Source organism: Cetorhinus maximus, chromosome 31 (genome assembly GCF_964194155.1).
Source record: "Cetorhinus maximus chromosome 31, sCetMax3.hap1.1, whole genome shotgun sequence".
NCBI classification, from domain to species: Eukaryota; Metazoa; Chordata; class Chondrichthyes; order Lamniformes; family Cetorhinidae; genus Cetorhinus; species Cetorhinus maximus.
The window spans coordinates 20766407-20785672 of NC_135909.1; the positions used below are offsets into that span (position 1 = coordinate 20766407).

Sequence of the window (19266 nt, forward strand, 5' to 3'; positions counted from 1 at the left end):
GATATTGTCAGTCGGGAAAAGGGACAAATCAAAAGGAACCAAAGAATAAATCCCAGGGCCCAGATTGGAGAATCTGTAGATTAAGTGAATGGGAGCAGAATGAAGGGTAAACATTCCCACTGCCCAGAAGCGGTGAAGACACAGCTCAGTCAGCCCGGCCCCCTCCATTCTCACGCTGGAACATTCCTCACATGGAAATTGTTTAACCCAATGAAATAAATCCTTACAGCCGATAATTTATACAACTGATTGAAGGAATGTCGAGCGTGGTTACCGAGTGACGGTGAAAAGTTGAACATTTGTTCCGTTCAACCAAACTGCGATAAAATGTGAATATTTTTTTTCTCATTTTAACAATAAATTGAAGGGACTGGGTAAAAATGTTCAGTGTTTGTGAGAGTGGGGTCTGGGTGAGCAGCTGGTGAGTGCGACAGGGCCAGTGCTGGATGCAGGAAGCTCCCGTCAGTGTGAGTGGGTCCGATGGGGCTGAGTGATTGGCAACTGGCGGTTGTTGGTGTTTCCATAAATGATGTAAATTCCCTCCAATAGTTTATTTTTTTCATTTCATTGTAAACAACTTGAAATAAAGGAAATAAGTGCAGGAACTTTTTTGGTCTGTATTTCAGCTGCCATTGTCCAGTGGTTAAATTTTCCTCTAAAAATCCACTGGGTTTTTCGATTTTGACTTGAGTTATAGAAACATAGAAACTAGGAGCAGGAGTAGGCCATTCGGCTTTTCGAGCCTGCTCCGCCATTCATTATGATCATGGCTGATCATCCAACTCAAAATCCTGCTCCCACTTTCTCCCCAAATCCTTTGATCCCTCTCGCCCCAAGAGCTATACCAAACTCCTTCTTGAAAGCATGCAATGTTTTAGTCTCAACTACTTTCTGTGGTAACGAATTCCACAGGCTCACCACTCTCTGTGTGAAGAAATTTCTCCTCATCTCAGTCTCCTCATATGTCAGTCCCGCCATCGCAGGAATCAGTCGGGTTGCATTCGTTGCATTCCCTCTATAGGAAAATAATCCTTCCTCAGATAAGGAAACCAAAACTGCACACAATATTCCAGATGTGGCCTCACCAAGGCCCTGTACAATTGCAGCAAGACATCCCTGTTCCTGTACTCGAATCATCTGGCTATGAAGGCCACCATACCATTTGCCTTCTTTACCACCTGCTGCACCTGCATGGTTACCTTCAGCGACTGGTGTACAAGGACACCCAGGTCTTGCTACACATTCCCCTCTCTCAATTTATAGCCATTCAGATAATAATCTGCCTTCCTGTTTTTGTTACTAAAATGGATAACCTCACATTTATCAACATTATACTGCATCTTCCATACATTTGCCCAATCAGTCAGCTTGTCCAAATCACACTGAAACATCTCTGCATCCTCCTCACAGCTCACCCTCCCACCCAGCTTTGTGTCATCTGCAAAATTTGGAGATATTACATTCAATTCCCTCATCTAAATCATTAATATATATTGTGAATAACTGCGATCCCAGCAATGATCCCTGTGGTATCCCACAAGTCACTGCCTGTCATTCGGAAAAAGACCCATTTATTCCTACTCTTTGCTTCCTGTCTGCCAAACTGTTTTCTATCCATCTCAATACACTGCCCCCAATCCCATGTGCTTTAATTTTACACGCCAACCTCTTACGTGGGACTTTGTGGAATGCCTTCTGAAAGTCCAAATACACCACATCCACTGGCTACCTCTCATCATCTCTACAAGTTACATCCTCGAAAGATTCCAGTAGATTTGTCAAGCATGATTTCCCTTTCATAAATCCATGCTGACTCTGTCCAATTCTGCCACTGTTTTCCACGTGCTCAGCTATTAAAGCGTTTATAATGAACTCTAGAATTTTCCCCACAACCGACATAAGGCTGACTGGTCTATAATTCCCTGTTTTCTCTCTGCCTCTCTTTTGAAATAGTGGGGTTACATTAGCTACCATCTAATCTGTAGGAACTATTCTGGAGTCTCTGGAATCTCGGAAGATGACCACCAATACGTCCACTATTTCTAGGGCCATTTCCTTAAGTACTCTGGGATGTAGATGATCAGGCCGTGGGGATTTATCGTCCTTCAATACCATCAATTTCCAAAACACCATATCCCAACTAATACTGATTTCACTAACCCTGTGTTCCCCAACATTTCTGGTGTGGTATTAATGTCCTCCTTGCTGAAGACAGAACAAAAGTATTTATTTAGTTGGTCAGACATTTCTTTGTTCCCCATTATAAATTCCCCTGTTTCTGACTGTAAGTGACCCACATTTGTCTTCACCAATCTTTTTCTCTTCACACACCTATAGAAACGTTTACAGTCAGTTTTTATGTTCCCTGCAAGCTTACACTCGTACTCTGTTTTCCCCTTCTTAATCAATCCCTTGGTCCTCTATTGCTGAATTCTAAACTGCTCCCAATCCTCAGGTCTGTTGTTTTTTCTGGCCAATTGTATGCCTCTTCCTTGTATCTAATACTATCTCTAATTTCCCTTGTAAGCCATGGTTTGGCCACCTTTCCTGTTTTACTTTTGCGCCAGACAGTAATAAACAATTGTTGCAGTTCAGCCATGTGCTCTTTGAATGATTGCCATCGCCTACCCATCATCATCCCTTTAAGTAATGTTTCCCAATCCATCATAGCCAACTCGCGCCTCATACAATCGTAGTTTCCTTTATTAAGATTCAGGACCCAAGTCTCAGAATCAGCTGCGTCACTCTCCATCTTGATGAAGAATTCTATCATGTTATGGTTGCTCATCCCCAAGGGGCCTCGCACAACAAGATTGCCAATTATTCCTTTCTCATTAAATAAAATCCAGTCTAGGATGGCCTGTTCTCTAGTTGGTTCCTTAATGTATTGGTCCAGAAAAACATCCCGTATACACTGCAGGAATCCCAGAGGATCTGTTCAGTATTTTTAATTCTATTTTATCTTATATCCTCTATTTCCACAGGATTCTGACACTGAAATTGATCATATTTCTCTCCTTTGCTCTCTATGAACCAGGTATTGTCTGCACGGTCTAATGGAGATATGGTCAGAGGGCTGTGCCAGAGGGTTTATTTCAGGTTTTAGGCCTCTTTTGGTCCATCAGCAGCACCCGGATGTCTGCAGAGGAACTCGGAATGCCGAGCCCCTCTTCTCAGGATGGACTTAATAAGGAGACAAAATGTAGGTTAAAGAGAGAATAAAAGACCTGGGGATTTGGGCTGAGATTGCCGGAGCTTGTGGGAATAACACAAATCGGTGGAGCAATGTAACATTCGTGGAATACGAGCTTGGGAGATTATCCAGTCCGTGCTGGGGGACTGCGGGGAAGGAAGTTGTTTTGTCTGCCCATCCCAGCCGAATGTTGGTTGTGAAGTGGCGCTCAGACCCCGAGGGGAGGGTGAAAGCCTTTCATTGAGTTTGAAGGTTGTAAATCAGATCTTGGAGGTATCGCTGCTGTGTTCCCAGGAAGCGGGGGTCTCATTCTTTGAGCAAAAAGCTTACATGGAGCACCGGTTTCTGAGTAAAAAAACAAAACTGGAGACGTGCGACGTTAGAATCTGCTCAGCTATGATTCACATTAATTTATTTAGTGTCCTGGAATAAACGAGTGGTTTATAGCTGTCCATTACAGAAAGAAATAGAATTCAGAAGATTCTGGCCAGTACCTTCACAATTTCCACTATTACATCCCGCAGAATCTTCAGCTACATCTCATAAAGTACTACAGCCTTAGTAACATTAAGCACAGGCAGTCCTTCTGGTGCCTCTTCTTTAACAAGGGTTATATGCAAAAGAACACATTTGCAAATTGTCGGTGGAGAAAGTGAGCATTTTTATTGAAGAGGGGTTAAAGGGGAAGAGGCAACCCTTTGTGATAAAGAAGTAGGGTTAGCAGAAATAAAAGAAGCAATAAGTGGAATGATGGGGGCAGGTTGTTATGGGCTGATCACCGAATTTCATAGAGGATCAGAGGGACCTTGGTTTAAATGTCCATCGATCCCTGAAGGGAGCAGCACCGGTAGGTAAGAAGGCATATAGGATACTTGCCTTTATTAGCCGAGGCATAGAATATATGAGCAGGGAGGTTGCAGCTGTATAAAATGCTGGTTAGGCAACAATTGGAGTCCTGTGTGCAGTTCTGGTTATCACACTATAGGAAGGAAGTGATTGCACTGGAAATGGTGCCGAGGAGGTGCCTATATCCAAGATTGCTGATGACACTAGGTTAGGTGACATGGTTAGTAGTGTAGGTGGGAGCAGCAAGTTTCAAAGGGTCATTGACGGATTCCGTCAGTGAACAAAACTGGCTGAAGATGTTCAACATGGGGAAGTGTGAGATCATTCATCTTGGAGCAAAGATCCGAGAATTTCCTAAATAGTTAGAAACTTGGGACTGTGGAGGAGCTGAGGGTGAGTGAGAGAGAAAGTTGAGTTAGGCTGGAGGGTGGATAAAGAGCAGCGGCAGAGCAGCCCGAGAGCAGCAATGAGAGAGAGAAGGAGAGAAGAGTGAGAGCGGTGGGGGGGATAAAGAGCTGTGAGGGAGGGATTGGAGCAAACTGGCCATGTTTATAATAAATAGTCAAAGCATGATATCAGGGGAAAGAAGGGAAATGGTTGGTTTGTGCCGATTTCTCTAAATTAGGGCACTGATTCAAACAAGGAGCTGGAAAATTAAACGTTTCAATCAGGGTAAGTACAACAGTAAGTATAAGCATAATAAGACTATTAATGCAGAGCAGGTCGAGAGTCATTAAATAAAATTAATAATTTAGACAAGGTACAAACCGGATTCTAAAAGAGGGAATAGAGGTTTGTTTTAGATCATGGATGGGCAGCTGTGACCTGTTGTTTGCAGTTCCTGCCCCATGTGGGAACCTCAGACTACTTCATGTGTCTTGGGGCCAATTGTATACAAGTGTCTCCAGCTGCTTGAGTTCGAGCTCAGGATTTCTGAGCTTGAGGGGCAGCTGAAGTCACTGCAGAGAATCAGGGAGGATGAGAGTTTCCTGGATCGTACATTCCAGGTGGTGAACACCCCAAAGGGAAAGAGGGTGTTCAGGATTGAAGATGGGTGGCCATCCAGAAGAGTAGGAACAGGGAGGAAATGCAGGAGTCTGCGGGGTGTGTGCCACTGTCAAACCGGTATTCTGCACGGGAGACTGCTGGGAATGGTGACACCCTGAAGAACTGCAGTCAATGGGCAAGAGTCTGCACAGGAGGGAAAAGTGAAGAGTAGAAATGCAGTTGTTAGAGCAGATCCCATAGTCAGGGGGACAGACAGGCATTTCTGTATCCGTCATTGTGAGTCCCACATGGTGTGCTGTCTCTTTGGTGCCAGGGTAAAGGACATCACGGAGAAGGTGCAGAATATTCTGCAGGGGGAAGGGAGTGAGCCAGAGGATGTGGTACACGTCAGTATCAATGACACAGGGAGGACAGGTATTGAGGTCCCTCAGTCAGAATTTCAGCAGCTAGGGAGGTTGTTAAAAAGTAGGACCTAAAAGGCAGTAATCTCTGGAATACTACTACTGTGGCATGTGCTAGTGGGAGTAGAAATGTAAATATGTAAATGTAAATGTCAATATGTGGCTTGAGGCCAGTGCAGGAGGTGGGAGGGGTTCAGATTCGTGGGACATTGGGGTCAATTCTGGAAGAGGAAGCACCTATTTAAAAGGAACAGTTTGCACCTTTACAAGACTGGGACCAATGTCCAAGTGGGGAGGGTCACTCGTGTGGTTGGGGAGAGTTTGAACTAAGCTCACAGGGGCTGGGAATCAGTATATAGAAGTAGAAAAGAGGAATAACTAGAGAAGGAAGTCGAAGCATATAAGATAGGAGTAGATGAAGAAGAATCTAAGAGGGATACAAGGGACTATTTAGATTGGATGTTTGTAATCGCATAATGCGTGGTGAATAACGTTGGTGATCTCAAAGCACAAATAGCCATGTGGGAAAATGATGTAGTGGCAATGATTAAAACGCAGTTTAAAAATGGTGAGGGTCGGGTTCATATTCAGTGTAAAAAGTGTTCAGGAAAGAGAGGTAAGGAAAAAAAGGGAGGTGTAGTGAGAGGGATAGAGAAGCAAATCTGCAGAGAAATCACAGATGTATAAGAACGATAGAGTGGTGATATCTGGGGATTTCTGAAATGTGTTCAGAGGCACTTCCTGGACCAGAATGTTCTCAGTCCAGTTAGGAAGGAGGCATTGCTGGAACTGGTGTGGGGAATGAGGTGGGCCAAGGTTGGCCACGTGAACGAAGTGTCTGTGGGTGAACCCTTGGTTAAGAGTGATTGGTAGAGGGCTAACTTCAATGGGAGGAGAGGGGATTTAGCCAGGGTGAAATGGAAGCAGAGGCTGAAAGGAAAAACTGTAACAGAGCAATGGGTAATCTTTCAGGAGGAGATGTTTCAGGTACAGACTAGGTACATTCCAATAAGGGAGAAGGGAGGGAAACCAAAGCCTGGGCTCCTTGGATGATGAGGAAGATAGAAAATATGATGAAACAATAAAGAGGCCGTGTGACACGCGACAGATGAATTATTCAAGTGAGAACCAGGTCACTGTTATTGTACGAGAGTGTGGAATGTACTCTCTCCCTGTCCATCTCTGTTACTGTATGGGGATGTTGAATTAACTAATCCCTGGTATCTGTCAATCTGTACGTGAGTGCATGATTAACTCTCTATCTGGCAGTCTCTGTTACTGTGTTTCAGGGCAGAATCATGGTAACTTTCTACCTATCTGTCTCCATTAGTCTATTTGAGAATGGAATTAATTTTGTATCTGCCAGCCTTTATTACTGCATGTGAGTGTGGAATTAACTCTCCCTCAATCTCTGTTACTGTGTTTGAGTGCACAGCTAACTCTTTGTTAGTCGATCTGTGCTCCTGTGTTTCAGTGCAGAATTACATCTCAATCCATCTTCGTTAGTGTGAGAGAGGGCGGGATTAATTCTGTATCTGGTGTTCTCTGTTAGTGTATGTGAGTGGGGCATTAATCCTTTGTTCATCGCTGTTATTGCATGTGAGAGTGTAATCAACTGAGTCTTTGTTACTGCATATGATGGCAGCGTTAATCATTCTCCTTCTCTATGGTGTAACTGAAAGTAGAATTAATCCTCTCTCCATCGTCTCCGTTACTTTGTGAGTGTGAATTAACTTTATACCCTGCAGTCTCCAATAATGTATTTCAGTATGGCAAAAACACACTGTTAGTCTCTGTTACTGTATGAGTGCGGAATTCACTCTCTGTCAATCTATAATAATGTGTAATTAACACTCTGTCCGTCAGCCTCTGTTCTTGTTTGCAAGTGGGTCACTTTCAGGTAAGCAAACTGCAACTAGTAGAGTGCCACAGGGATCAGTGCTGGGTTCTCAGCTTTTCACAATCTATATTAATGACTCAGATGAAGGAACAGACCATCAACAAATTTTCAGACAACACACAGATAGGTGGAAAAGCAAGTGGTGAGGTGGACACAAAGAGTCTGCAAGAGGATATAGATAGGTTAAGTGAGTGGCAAACATTTGGAATACAATGTGGGGAAAATGTGAGTTTTCCACTTTGATGGGAAGAATAGAAAAACAAAACATTGTTTAAAAGATATATATTAATGACCGAGACTGTGGGTGTGCTGGGTATGATTTCAAAATTTGCATACGATACAAAGATTAGAAATATTGTCAACTGTGAACTTAAAAAGGACATAGACATGTTGGGGAAATGGGCAGACAAGTGGCAGATGAATTTCAATGCAGAAAAGTGTGAGGTGATTCATTTTGGCAGGAACAATCTGCTGAGATAGTATAAAACAAAGGGAGAACCTCTAAAGGAGGTGCAGGAACAGAAAGACTTCTGTGCATACGGACATAGGTCATTGAACATGGCAGGGCATGTTGAAGAGCAGTTAATAAAGCATATAGTATCATAGGCTTTAATTACAGGGTCATTGAGTATAAGAGTAAGGAGGTTATGTTGAAATTGTATAAAACACTTGTTAGGCCTCATCTGGAGCACTGACTCCAGTTCTGGGCACCACACTTGAGGAAGGATGTGAAGGTATTGGAGAGAGTACAGAGGCGATTCACAAGAATGATTAGAGCGGTAAAGAACTGTATCTATGAGGACAGATTGGAGAGGTTGGGACTCTTTGCCCTGGAGAAAAGAAGGCTGAGAGATGTTCAAGATCCTGAGGGGTATGGATGGGGCAAATAGAGATAAATTGTTACCACTCAAGAGAACATCAGGAACTAGAGGGCACAGATTCCAAATAATTGGCAAAAGGAGAAAATGTGATGAGAAGATTTTTTTTTCACCCAGAGGGTGGTTGGAGACTGGAACAAACTTCCTGAAAGTGTGGTGGAGGCAGGTTTGATCGCGGTATTCTAAAGCGAATTGGACTGCTGCCTGAAAAGAAAAAATGTGCAAGGATACAGGGATAAGGCAGGGAAGTGGGACTAGATGGAATGCTCTTTCAGAGACCCACTACAGACTTGAGGAGCCGAATGGTTTTCTTCTGCACTGTAAAAATACTGTGATACCGTGGAGAGAGAATACACAATGTTGCAGTACAGAGGGATCTGGGTGTCTTTGTACATGAATCACAAGAAGTTAATGTGCAGCTGCAGCAAGTAATTAGGAAGGTAAATGGAATGTTGGCCTTTATTCCAAGGCGGGGTGGAAGATAAAAGTAGGGAAGTCTTGCTATGACAACAGGTCATTGGTGAGACGACATGTGGAGCGCTGTGTAAAGTTTTGGTCTCCTTATTTATGGAGGGATATACTTGCATTGAGGACAGTTCAGAAAAGGTTGACTAGACTGATTCCTGACATGAAGAAGTTGTCTTATGAGGAATGTTTAAGCAGGTTGCGCCAATCACCATTGGAGTTTCGAAGAAGGAGAGGTGATCTCGTTGAAATATATAAGATTCTGAGGGTAGATGTTGAGGGGAATGTTTTCATTTATGGGGAAACTAGAACCAGAGGGCACAGTTTGAAAATGAACATCTCCCATTGAAGGTGGGGATGAGAAGGAATTTATTTTCTTTGTAACTCAGAACCCTAGAGCGCAGTGGAGGGTGGGTCAGGTCATTGAATATATTCAAGTGGAGTGGACATATTTTTGATCTACAGGAGAGTCAAGGGTTATAGGATGGACGGGAAAGTGGAGTTGAGGCCACAATCAGATCAACCATGGTTGTATTGAATGGCGAAGCTGGCCCGATGGGCTGAATGGCCTTCTCCTGCTTCTCTTTCTTGTATTTTTAATTTGTCATTGTGGGATTGACCTGTCTGTTCATCTCTTTTGCTCTATTTCAGTGTGGAACTACCTCAGTCTGATCTACATGTGAGTGTGGAATTCATTCTCTGTCCATCACTTACTGAATGTGAGTGTGAAATTTAAATCTCAGTCAGTCTCTGTCACAGTGTGAGAATGTGGAAATAATTTTTTATATCAGTCCCTGTCAATGTATGTGAATGAGGGATTAACTCTCTGTCGGTCAGTCTCTGTTACTGTATGAGAATGTGGAATTAAATCTTTATATCAGTCCCTGTTACTGTATGTGAATGCGGGATTAACTCTCTATTGGTCAGTCTCTGTTACTGAATGTGAGTGTGGAATTAACTACAATCAGTCAGTCTCTGTTATTGTAGGTGAGTGTGGATCAAAGTTTCCATGGCTCAGTCTCGGTTACTGTATGTGAGTGCGGAATTAACTCTCTATCGGTCAGTCTTAGTTACTGTAAATGTGGAATTCTCTTTCACGGTCTTTGTTAGGATATCTGTGAGTGGAATTAAGGACCTGTCAATTTCCACTAATGTTTTAGTGAGGAATTAACCTACAATAACAGAGGCTGAGAGTAATTAAGACAGTTATTCCACACTCTCATATTAGTCTATGTTACTCTATGTGAGTGAGGAATAAACAAACAACTTGTCAGCCTCTGTTACTTAGAGTGTGCAATTAATTCTCTGCAAATCTCTCTTATTGCATATGAGTGTGAATCTCTGTTATGTATGCAAGTGCTGATTTAGCTTTCTATCCCGACCATTTTGGTTGCTGTACAAGAGTGTGAAATTAACTCTTTGCATGATAACCTGTTACTTCCGGTGAATAAAATTAAGTTTGTCAGTTACTGTATTGGAGTGTGGAATTAATTCTGCGTCTGTCAGTCTCTGTTACTGTATAGGCCTATGGAAGTAATTCTCTTTCAGGCTCTGTTACTTCAAAAAAGTTAATTCCACATTAATCATCTGTCAATCTGTGTTACTGTATATGAGTGTGGCATTAACTCTCTGTCTCTGCTGTATGTGAGTGAGGAATTAACTCTCTTTTGCTTAGTCTCTGGTACTGTCTATGGGTGTGGAATTCATACCTTACATGTCAAGCTCTGTTACTGTACATAGATGTGGAATTAATTCCATGCCTGTCAGTCTTAGTCATGCAGTGAGTGTGCTCTTCACTCTGTGTCAGTCTCAGTTACTGCGAGTGAGTGTGAAATTAAATTTCAGTCAAACTTGGTTGCTATGTGTGATTGTGGAATTACCTGGTGAGGCCACAACTGGAGTATTGTGTGCAGTTCTGGTCACCACATTACAGGAAGGACGTAATATCTCTGGAGAGAATGCAGGGGAGGTTTAGAAAAATGTTGCCAGGGTTAGAAAAGTGTAGCTACGAGGAGAGATTGGATAGGTTGGGGTAATTTTCCTTCGAACAAAGAAGGCTGAGAGGTGACTTGATTGAGGTGTACAACATTATGAGGGGAATAGATGGAGTGGACAGGATAAAATTGTTTCCCTTGGTGGAGAATTCTAGAACAAGGGCACGCAGATTCAAGATAAGTGGCAGAAGGTGTAGGGGGGACATGAGGAAAAACTTTTTTACGAAGAGGGTAGTGGGTGCCTGGAATTAGCTGCCCAAGTTGGTGGTAGAGGCAGAAACTTTAAACTCTTTTAAAAAGTGCCTGGATCTGCACCTAAATTGCTGTAAGCTACAGGGCTATGGGCCAGGTGCAGGAAGGTGGGATTAGAAAGGGCACCCGGGTGTCCTCGGGCTGGCATGGACAAGATGGGACGAATGGCCTCCTTCTGTGCTGTAACTTTTCTATGGTTCTATGGTTCTACCTTCCAGCCAAAGTCTGGTATTGGATGTGATGTGAAATTAACTCTTTGTCTGACTCCATTACCGTACATGAGTTCGAATCAAAACTCTAATAAGCTGCATTACTCTATGTATGTGGAATTAATTTTCTGTCAGTTTCTGTTACTGTGAGTGTGACAGAGTAGACAGGAAGGCTTTTTTCCTCACATTGTTAGAAAGAAATAGGACCAGAGGGCACAGATTGAAGGTAATTGGCAAAATAAGCAATGGTAACATGAGGAAAAACCTTGTCATGCAGCGAGTAGCTGGGGAATATGACTGAGAATGTGGGGGAGGCAGGTTCAATCGAAGCATTCGAGAGAGAATTGGATTATTATCCAAAAAGGAACAAAGTGCAGGTCTATGGGGAACAGACAGTGAAGTGACATGAGGTGAATTGCTCCTTCAGATGGCCAGCATAGTCATAATGGGCTGAATGGCCTTCCACCGTGCCATAATCAATGTATGATTCAATGAATTAACTCTCTATCAATCTCTTTTACATTCAGTGTGGGTGGAACTAACTCTGTCACTCTTTGTTCATGTATGTAAATGTGAAATTCACTTCCTGTCAGTCTCTGTTACTGTACAAGAAACGGTTAATGACCTTTTATCAGAAATGGTTGGGCCCTACTGTTCTTAAAAGAGCTCGTGGTTAAACCCATCAATGTCTCCTCTCTCTGCTCCGCAATTCAAAGTCAGCCAACAAGAACATCCCTTCAAAGAAAGTGAGGAACGATTTCCACGTCCAACATCCACCCTGAAGCAAAAGGGATCTGCATTTGTCAGTTTGTGTTTCTGGCCTCGGTTTTGTGAGCAAGACCAGCAATAATTCACGTGCAAAATCAGGTGGATACTGGGAATCTGAAATGAGGAGAGAAAATGCTCAAAATACATGGCACGTCAGGCAGCATCTGTGGAGAGAGGAGCAGAGATCACATTTCAGGTCACTGACAGTCAGCCTGGAAAAAAACACTTACAAACATCTGCTCATGGTGGTTGCACTTCCCACAATTCCCTGCATCTCAGAAACCGCTCTATTCAATGTACTGACTTCCCAAGACATTGAGAGTGTGCTTGCTCCCCAGAGCCGGTCCTGTGAAATTCCGAGGTAGACCTTTTACCACTCCCACTTGTAAGCCAATCCCACTAACTTGCCTTTGTCCTTTCGAAGTTTTAACACTTTCCTCCTCACAGTTCACAATACCACCAATTTTTACGTCATCCGCAAATTTTGAAATGGTGCCCCGTGCACCAACATTAGCATATATCAGGAAGAGCAGGGGTCCTAACACCGAAGCCTGGGGAACTCCACTATCAACATTCCTCCCATTATAAACATTCCTCCAGTCTGAAAAACAACCATTCACCACTACCCTCTGTTTCCTGTCACTCAGCCAATCCCATACCCATGTTGCTCTGTCCCTTTTATTCCATGAGCTGTAACTTTGTTCACAAGTCTGTTGTGTGAGACTTTATCAAATGCCTTTTGGAAATCCATGTAAACCACATGAACAGCATCACCCTCCCCAACCCTCTCTGTTACCGCATCAAAGACTCGGTGCAAAGGGGAGAAGAAACCGGGAAGCGGCGGCTGGGATGGGGGAGGCGCTGCACCATCGGCTTCATGGTGCCGTCCCCCGGGTCCCTCTCCGCACGTCCGCCGGACCCGGCGGCTCTGATTCGGACTTTGAGAGCCGCTGAGACTCGGCGTTACTGAGGCTGCGCTCGGCCAACCTCAGGTTCTGGGAGCTGTGGCGCGCATGCTCGTCGCGGCAGGATTTCCGGTGGACGACATATTGCACCTGAGCAGTGCCTATATGTTAGAGATAGGCCGTTATAAATCACCCCGAGCATTCTGGGAAGGGCTGTCCGCCATTTCCTAATAAATTGCAAAACAAGAGTATGCGTTTGTATTAATCATTTCTGAGCAAGCTCTTTTGTAGCAAATCAACCCCACTCCCCTGTCCTTTCCAATAGCCCTAAAATATTTTTCCATCCCGTATTTTTCGTTTCACTTTTGTAGTTTATATCGAATCTGCTTCCACCACATTTTCTGGCTGAATATTCAGGTCACAACAACTGGCTGCCTTGTAAAGAAATGACAAGCGATGATCCGTTCATTGTGGAGGATGGTAGGGAGGAGGGTGAAGACAAGGGAAAGCCAGAATTAACCCCACCCTCACATGCAGTACTAGACATTGACCGATAAAGAAGGAATCCCATCTCACAAACCGTTCGACAGACTGAGATATAGAATAAATCTTGCACTCGCAAGCACTACCTGTGATTGACAGATACAGAACAAATCTCATTCAGGTATAGTAGCAGAGTTTGATAGATGCCTCATGTATCCCACGATCACATGTTCTCCCCAGGTTTAACAGCCACAGTCGAGGCTTGATGGCCGTAATCCCATTCCGGTTTAACGAGAGCTTTGCATAAGACGCGGAACATTTTTTTCCCCCCATGAGATGTGGGAGTCGCTGGCAATGCCAACAGGTATGTCATGTCCACAAAAAATAAGCAGGGCAAATGCATCCAGGCGAGGTACCGCCCCATTATTGTTCTCCCTATAAAAATAAAGAAATGATGGATGTGGTTTTCGACAGTGGTATCCAGCAGCAGTTACTCAGCAATTACCTGTTCATTGGCGATTAATTTGGGATCCACCGGGACCATTCAGCTCCTGACTGCACTGCAGCCTTGGCCCAAACATGGGCAAAACTGCTGAACTCAACGGGCGAGGTGACACTGACTGCCCTTGATATCAAGGCAGCATTTGACAAGGAAGAACATGACACCAGGAAGAACATATTTTCCCACAGAAAACCTCCTCACAGAACAGAGAACATCGTTACACTAGAGGAAATATCTTTATCGAACAAAGAAAATGTTTGCACACAACGGATCATATTTACGCAGCTGGGAGCACATTTGCACAACAGGGAAGCATTTTACACAACGACAGTGAGGATGTTTCAACGGCAGAATCGCACTTTCACCACAGAGGGAAGAGTTGTACAGCAGAGAGCGCAGTTACACAATAGGAATTACATTTAAAACAGGCCCTATCTTCATGCAGCAGGAAATACCTTTCCATAAATGATCAGTTTCTCCATCGTAATATCTTGCTGGTTTGCTCGGCACCTTTTAGTGTCAGTGATTGTGTTTCTCCTGATAGTCTCTTTTACTTTCCTGTGTGCCTTTCTCTGTCTGGTACATTTGTGGTAGCGTAAGTGGATTTGCAGAGCTTGGGTGAGCTTCCCAATAGTTGTGCTCCTGTTTAAAAAGTAATGAGGAAGTGAATAGGTGTTTGGCTACCAAACAACGGTAATAGGCAGTAGAAAAATGTTGCTTCGGAGGAGACTGGCGGGCAGAAGCGTGCTGGCCTCCTAACCCAGTGATTGATGGATTGAAACCATACTCAGTTTATTTAAATTCTCACTAACACTATAAAATAACATTTGTCTGCGATACAAAATCACCTCTGAATTTGCTTCATAGTAAATTTACATCAGCTTCTTGCTTCCAGTAAACACTTCAATCTGTAACCAATCTCTCAAATCGTTTTATTTCACACACGGACGCAGCAGAAGTGCTGCAAAAATACACCAGCCGAGGATTTCCCCTTTCTCTCAGCCCATTTCAGGCCATGGTCCGAACGGCCTTCCCTTGCTCTCTATCACTCTATGATTATCTGAGTAACTAAAAAGAAAACCAATATCTTATCTGCACCCGATATAGTGAAGTTTATACATATTAGCTTCATTATGTCGGATCTACAGGACACCCTGCAGTAATTCAGATGCTTATTTGGACAGCAGCGTCCTCCCTGAGATATGGACCATGAGAAGGACAAGATTATCAGCATAGCGGAGACATCATCACGTCAAAGACACAGATAATCATTATTTTGACAGACATGATCGTTCATTCTTAATCATTTATTTAAAAAATGGAATTCCATCCCCAATATCACCATGAACTGGGAAGGTTTCGTTCCTTCAGGTTTGCATTAGAGACACTTTTTACAAAACACTTCCGTGAGTGTCTCTGGTCAATGAAATGATGATGCGCGGAGTTCTCAGCTTTTACTCATTGATCTTCACAAGAGTTGATCCAGTTTTGACGTTGACTTTTCCTCTGGTGTCGATTTACTCGAATTCCTCACCTGATTTCTCTGCTGTCCAATGAAGTTCACTCAGCAGAGTTTTCAATAGGAATTTGATTTTTCCTGACAGGGTTTCAATCACCATGTTTTTGAACAATTTGTTTAAAAATATGCTCACAGCCGGCTTCCAGGTGCAGCAACATATAAAGACAATAAATCTGTTATAAAGTGATTTTAATTGAGGGATGAATGTGGGCCACCGACACCATGGGATAACTCCCCCGCCCCTCTCCGAAATGTTGCTTGGTATACTTCAGCTGAGAAGGAAGAGAGCACCTCAATTTACCATATCATCTAAAAGCTGGCACCACTAACAGTGAAACATTCACTGATTACTGCACTAGAGCGTCAGCCTGAATTTGTGCTCAGGATTCTGGAGTGAGTTTTGAACTCACAACCTCCTAATTGTCAAGAGCAAGAGAACAACTGACTGAATCATCATTCACAGCAAAGGAAAGACGACAGAAGACATTTCACTCCAAGGAGAGGCTGAAGTAGATTGTTAATTGAAGAAATGTCACAGACAATGAGAGATAAACACCCACAGTTGAAAGAGACCGACTTTTTCTCACGGCAGGGACAGAGATTGTAGCAGGAATTTCGATTCCCAATGCTTCTTGTTAACACCCCAGTACAAGCTAAATGGTTTGCACACTGCCCGCTAGACTAAAAAACGAAGCTAGAATGTTATTTAATCATCGTAAAATTTTTAACCAGTTCGACCCTGAAACATTGATATTCACGGTATTTCAAGAAACGTCATAACTTGGGTCTGATGGTAATTTCAGATTTCCTTTCTGCATAATGCAGTCCCACACAAAAACAGGATTTAAACTCACGCGTGGGAAGCACAGTGGGTGATCAGCCTTAAATTCAGATAATCATGGAGTGATTAGCGACATTATCCCGACGCCACCACCTCTGGAAACCTGGTCTCGGAACGATTACATCAGTGATTTCAGACATGCCTTCTGAAAAAAAGGACCGCATTCACGAAGAACCAGTTAATAAACTGACGACGAAGGTGGGATTCGAATCCGCGCGTGCAAAGCACAATGGATTAGCAATCCATCGCCTTAACCTCTCGGCCACCTCGTCACATGCGGTCTCCTTGTTAAACCTCCGCTTGTACTGTTTTGCTTTCATGAACAGTTGAACTAAATGATCCTGCCTGTTTCAGGTCCTGAATAACCATCCAGGTGTCTCATGTAATTTGTCAATAAAATACATTTCCATCACATCAGGTAGGAACTGTTGTAAATCGACTAATGTGAATCACTTCAACACTTCAACATGATACCCAACATGTTTCTAGACAGTGTGAAAACCCACCGCGGAAAGACCGAAACATACATTCCTCTGGAAGAATAAAGAAACTCCTTCAGACTCACTGCAAGTACCGGAGCACAACTGAAATGTGATTTTTCGCTCAAGACTGTAACTAGCTGCAATCAGCCTCCGACTGAACTGAACCCACAAGGAGAGAGTTGCCGTATTCGATGCATTAGGAAAAACTTTGCGTTCATTTTCTGGGTTGTGATTTATTCTCCGCAATGATTTCCCGGATGTTCAAACCTGGTCCTGATTTCCCCAACTGGCACCGCCTCGAGCACATGAATTAATGTATTAAAATGCCGGGTGGGTTCGTCCGGGAATTGAACCCGGGACCTCTCGCATATTAATTCACCACAAATTCCCAAAGCGAGAATCATACCCCTAGACCAATGAGCCAGCTGCGACAATAAACGCATTCAACATATCCTTTCATTGCCATCCACAGGAAATGAACAAAATGCGAAATACTGTGGATGCTGGAAATCCTTTGGAATGTATTAGAAACCCTGGGGCCGACTTCAACCAGTGGAGAGTTTCCCTCCTTGTATAACTTGACTTCAGTTTTGTTGGGTATCTCAATGCCACACTCCGCCAAATGCTTCTGTATAGTCAACTGTCGTCACTTGCAACTCACGCCTTGAGTTCAGCTCTTTTGTCCATATTTGGACCAAGGCTGCAATGCGGTCGGGAGCTGAGTGACCCTGGCGGAAACCAAACTGAGCTTCAGTGAGCAGGCGATTGGTGAGTTAGTGCCACTTGATCGCACTGTCCAAGACAGAGCAATGTGGTTGACTCTTAAATACTCTCTGAAATGGCCTACCAAGCCTCTCAGTTGTAACAAACCGCTACAAAGCCACAAAAAAGTGAATGAAACTGGACGGACCACGTGGCATCGACGTCGGCACCGTCAATCTCAGCCCCGTCCACCCTGCAAAATCCCCCTTCCTAACATCTGGGGGCTAGTGCCGAAACTGGGAGAGCTGCCTCACAGACTAGGCAAGCATCAGCCTGAAATATTCATCCTCACAGATAATGTCCCAGGCGCCACCATCACTATTCCTGGATATGCCCTGTCCAACCGACAGGACAGGCCCAGCAGAGGTGGCGGCACAGTGGTATATAGTCGGGTGGCAGTAACCCTGGGAGTCCTCAACATCGCCTCCGGACCCGATAAAGTTTCATGGCATCAGGTCAAACATGGGCAAGGAAACCTGCTGATTAACATGTACCGCCCTCCCTCAGCTGATGAAACAGTGCTCCTGCATGTTGAACACCACTTGGAGGAAGCACTGAGGGTGGCAAGGGCACAGAATGGCCTCTGGGTGGAGGGATTCAATGTGCATCACCAAACGTGGCTCGGTAGCACCACTACTGACCCAGCTGGACGAGTCCTAAATGACATCGCTGCTAGACTGGGTCTGTGGCAGGTGCTGAGTGAACCAACAAGAGGGAAAATCATACTTGAGCTCATCCTCACCAATCTGCCTGCCACAGATGCATCTGTCCACGACAGTATTGGTAGAAGTGATTATCGCACAGAAGTTGTGGAGACGAAGTCCCGCCTTCACATTGAGGATAGTCTCCATCGTGTTGTGTGGCACTACCACCATGCTACATGGGATAGATTTTGAACATATTTAGCAACACAAGAGCAGACATCCATGAAGCCCTGTGGGCCATCAGCAGGAGCAGAACTGTACTCGAACCCAATCTGTAAACTCATGGGCTGGCATATTCCCCACTATATCATTACCATCAAGCCAGGTGATCAACCCTGGTTCAATGAGGAGTGAAGAGGGCATTCCAGGAGCTGCACCAACCTTACATGATAATGAGTTGTCAACCTGGTGAAGCTATGACACAGGACTACTTGCATGCCAAACAGTATCTGCAGTAAGTGATAGACAGAGCTAAGCGATCGCACAACCAACAGGCGGACATAAACTCTGCAATCCTGCCACATCCAGTCGGGAATGGTGATGGATAATTAAACAATTCACTGGAGGAAGAGACGCCACAAATATCCCCATCCACAATAATGGAGGACCTCAGCACATCAGCACAAATGATAAGCATTTGCTACAAGAAGTGCCGAGTGGATGATCCATCTCAGCCTCCTCCAGAGGTCCCCAGCATCACAGATGCCAGTCTTCAGCCAATTCGATTCACTCCACGTGATATCAAGAAACAGCTGAAGGCACTGGGTAGTGCAAAGGCTATGGGCCTTGACAATATTCTGGAAATAGTACTGAAAACTTGTGCCCCAGAACTTGCTGCGCCACCAGCCAAAATTTTCCAGTGCAGTTACAACACTGGCATCTACCCGGTTATTTACAAAATTGCTCAGGTATTTCCTGTACACAGAAAGCAGGCCAAATCCAACCCGACCAATTACTTCCCAATGAGTAAATTCTCGATCATCAGTAATGTAATGGAAGGTGTCATCAATAGTGCTATCAAGCGGCACTTGCTTAACAATAACCTGCTCACTGACGCACAGTTTGGGTTCCGCCAGGGCCACTCAGCTCCTTACAGCCTTGTTTCAAACATAGGCAAAAGAGCTGAACTCCCGAGGAGAGGTGAGATTGAGTGC

General features: G+C 44.0%; 1 protein-coding gene and 1 non-coding gene across 2 annotated transcripts in view; both read right to left on the reverse strand.

The window, feature by feature from the left end:
* The window catches only part of LOC144670314 (histone H2B-like), a 1149071-nt gene that overhangs the window by 1080227 nt on the left and 49578 nt on the right, over positions 1 to 19266 (reverse strand). The gene's annotated exons all lie outside the window — the stretch shown is intronic.
* Positions 16355 to 16436, reverse strand: trnas-gcu (transfer RNA serine (anticodon GCU)). Its single transcript has one exon. It is a non-coding gene; the product is annotated as a tRNA-Ser (tRNA).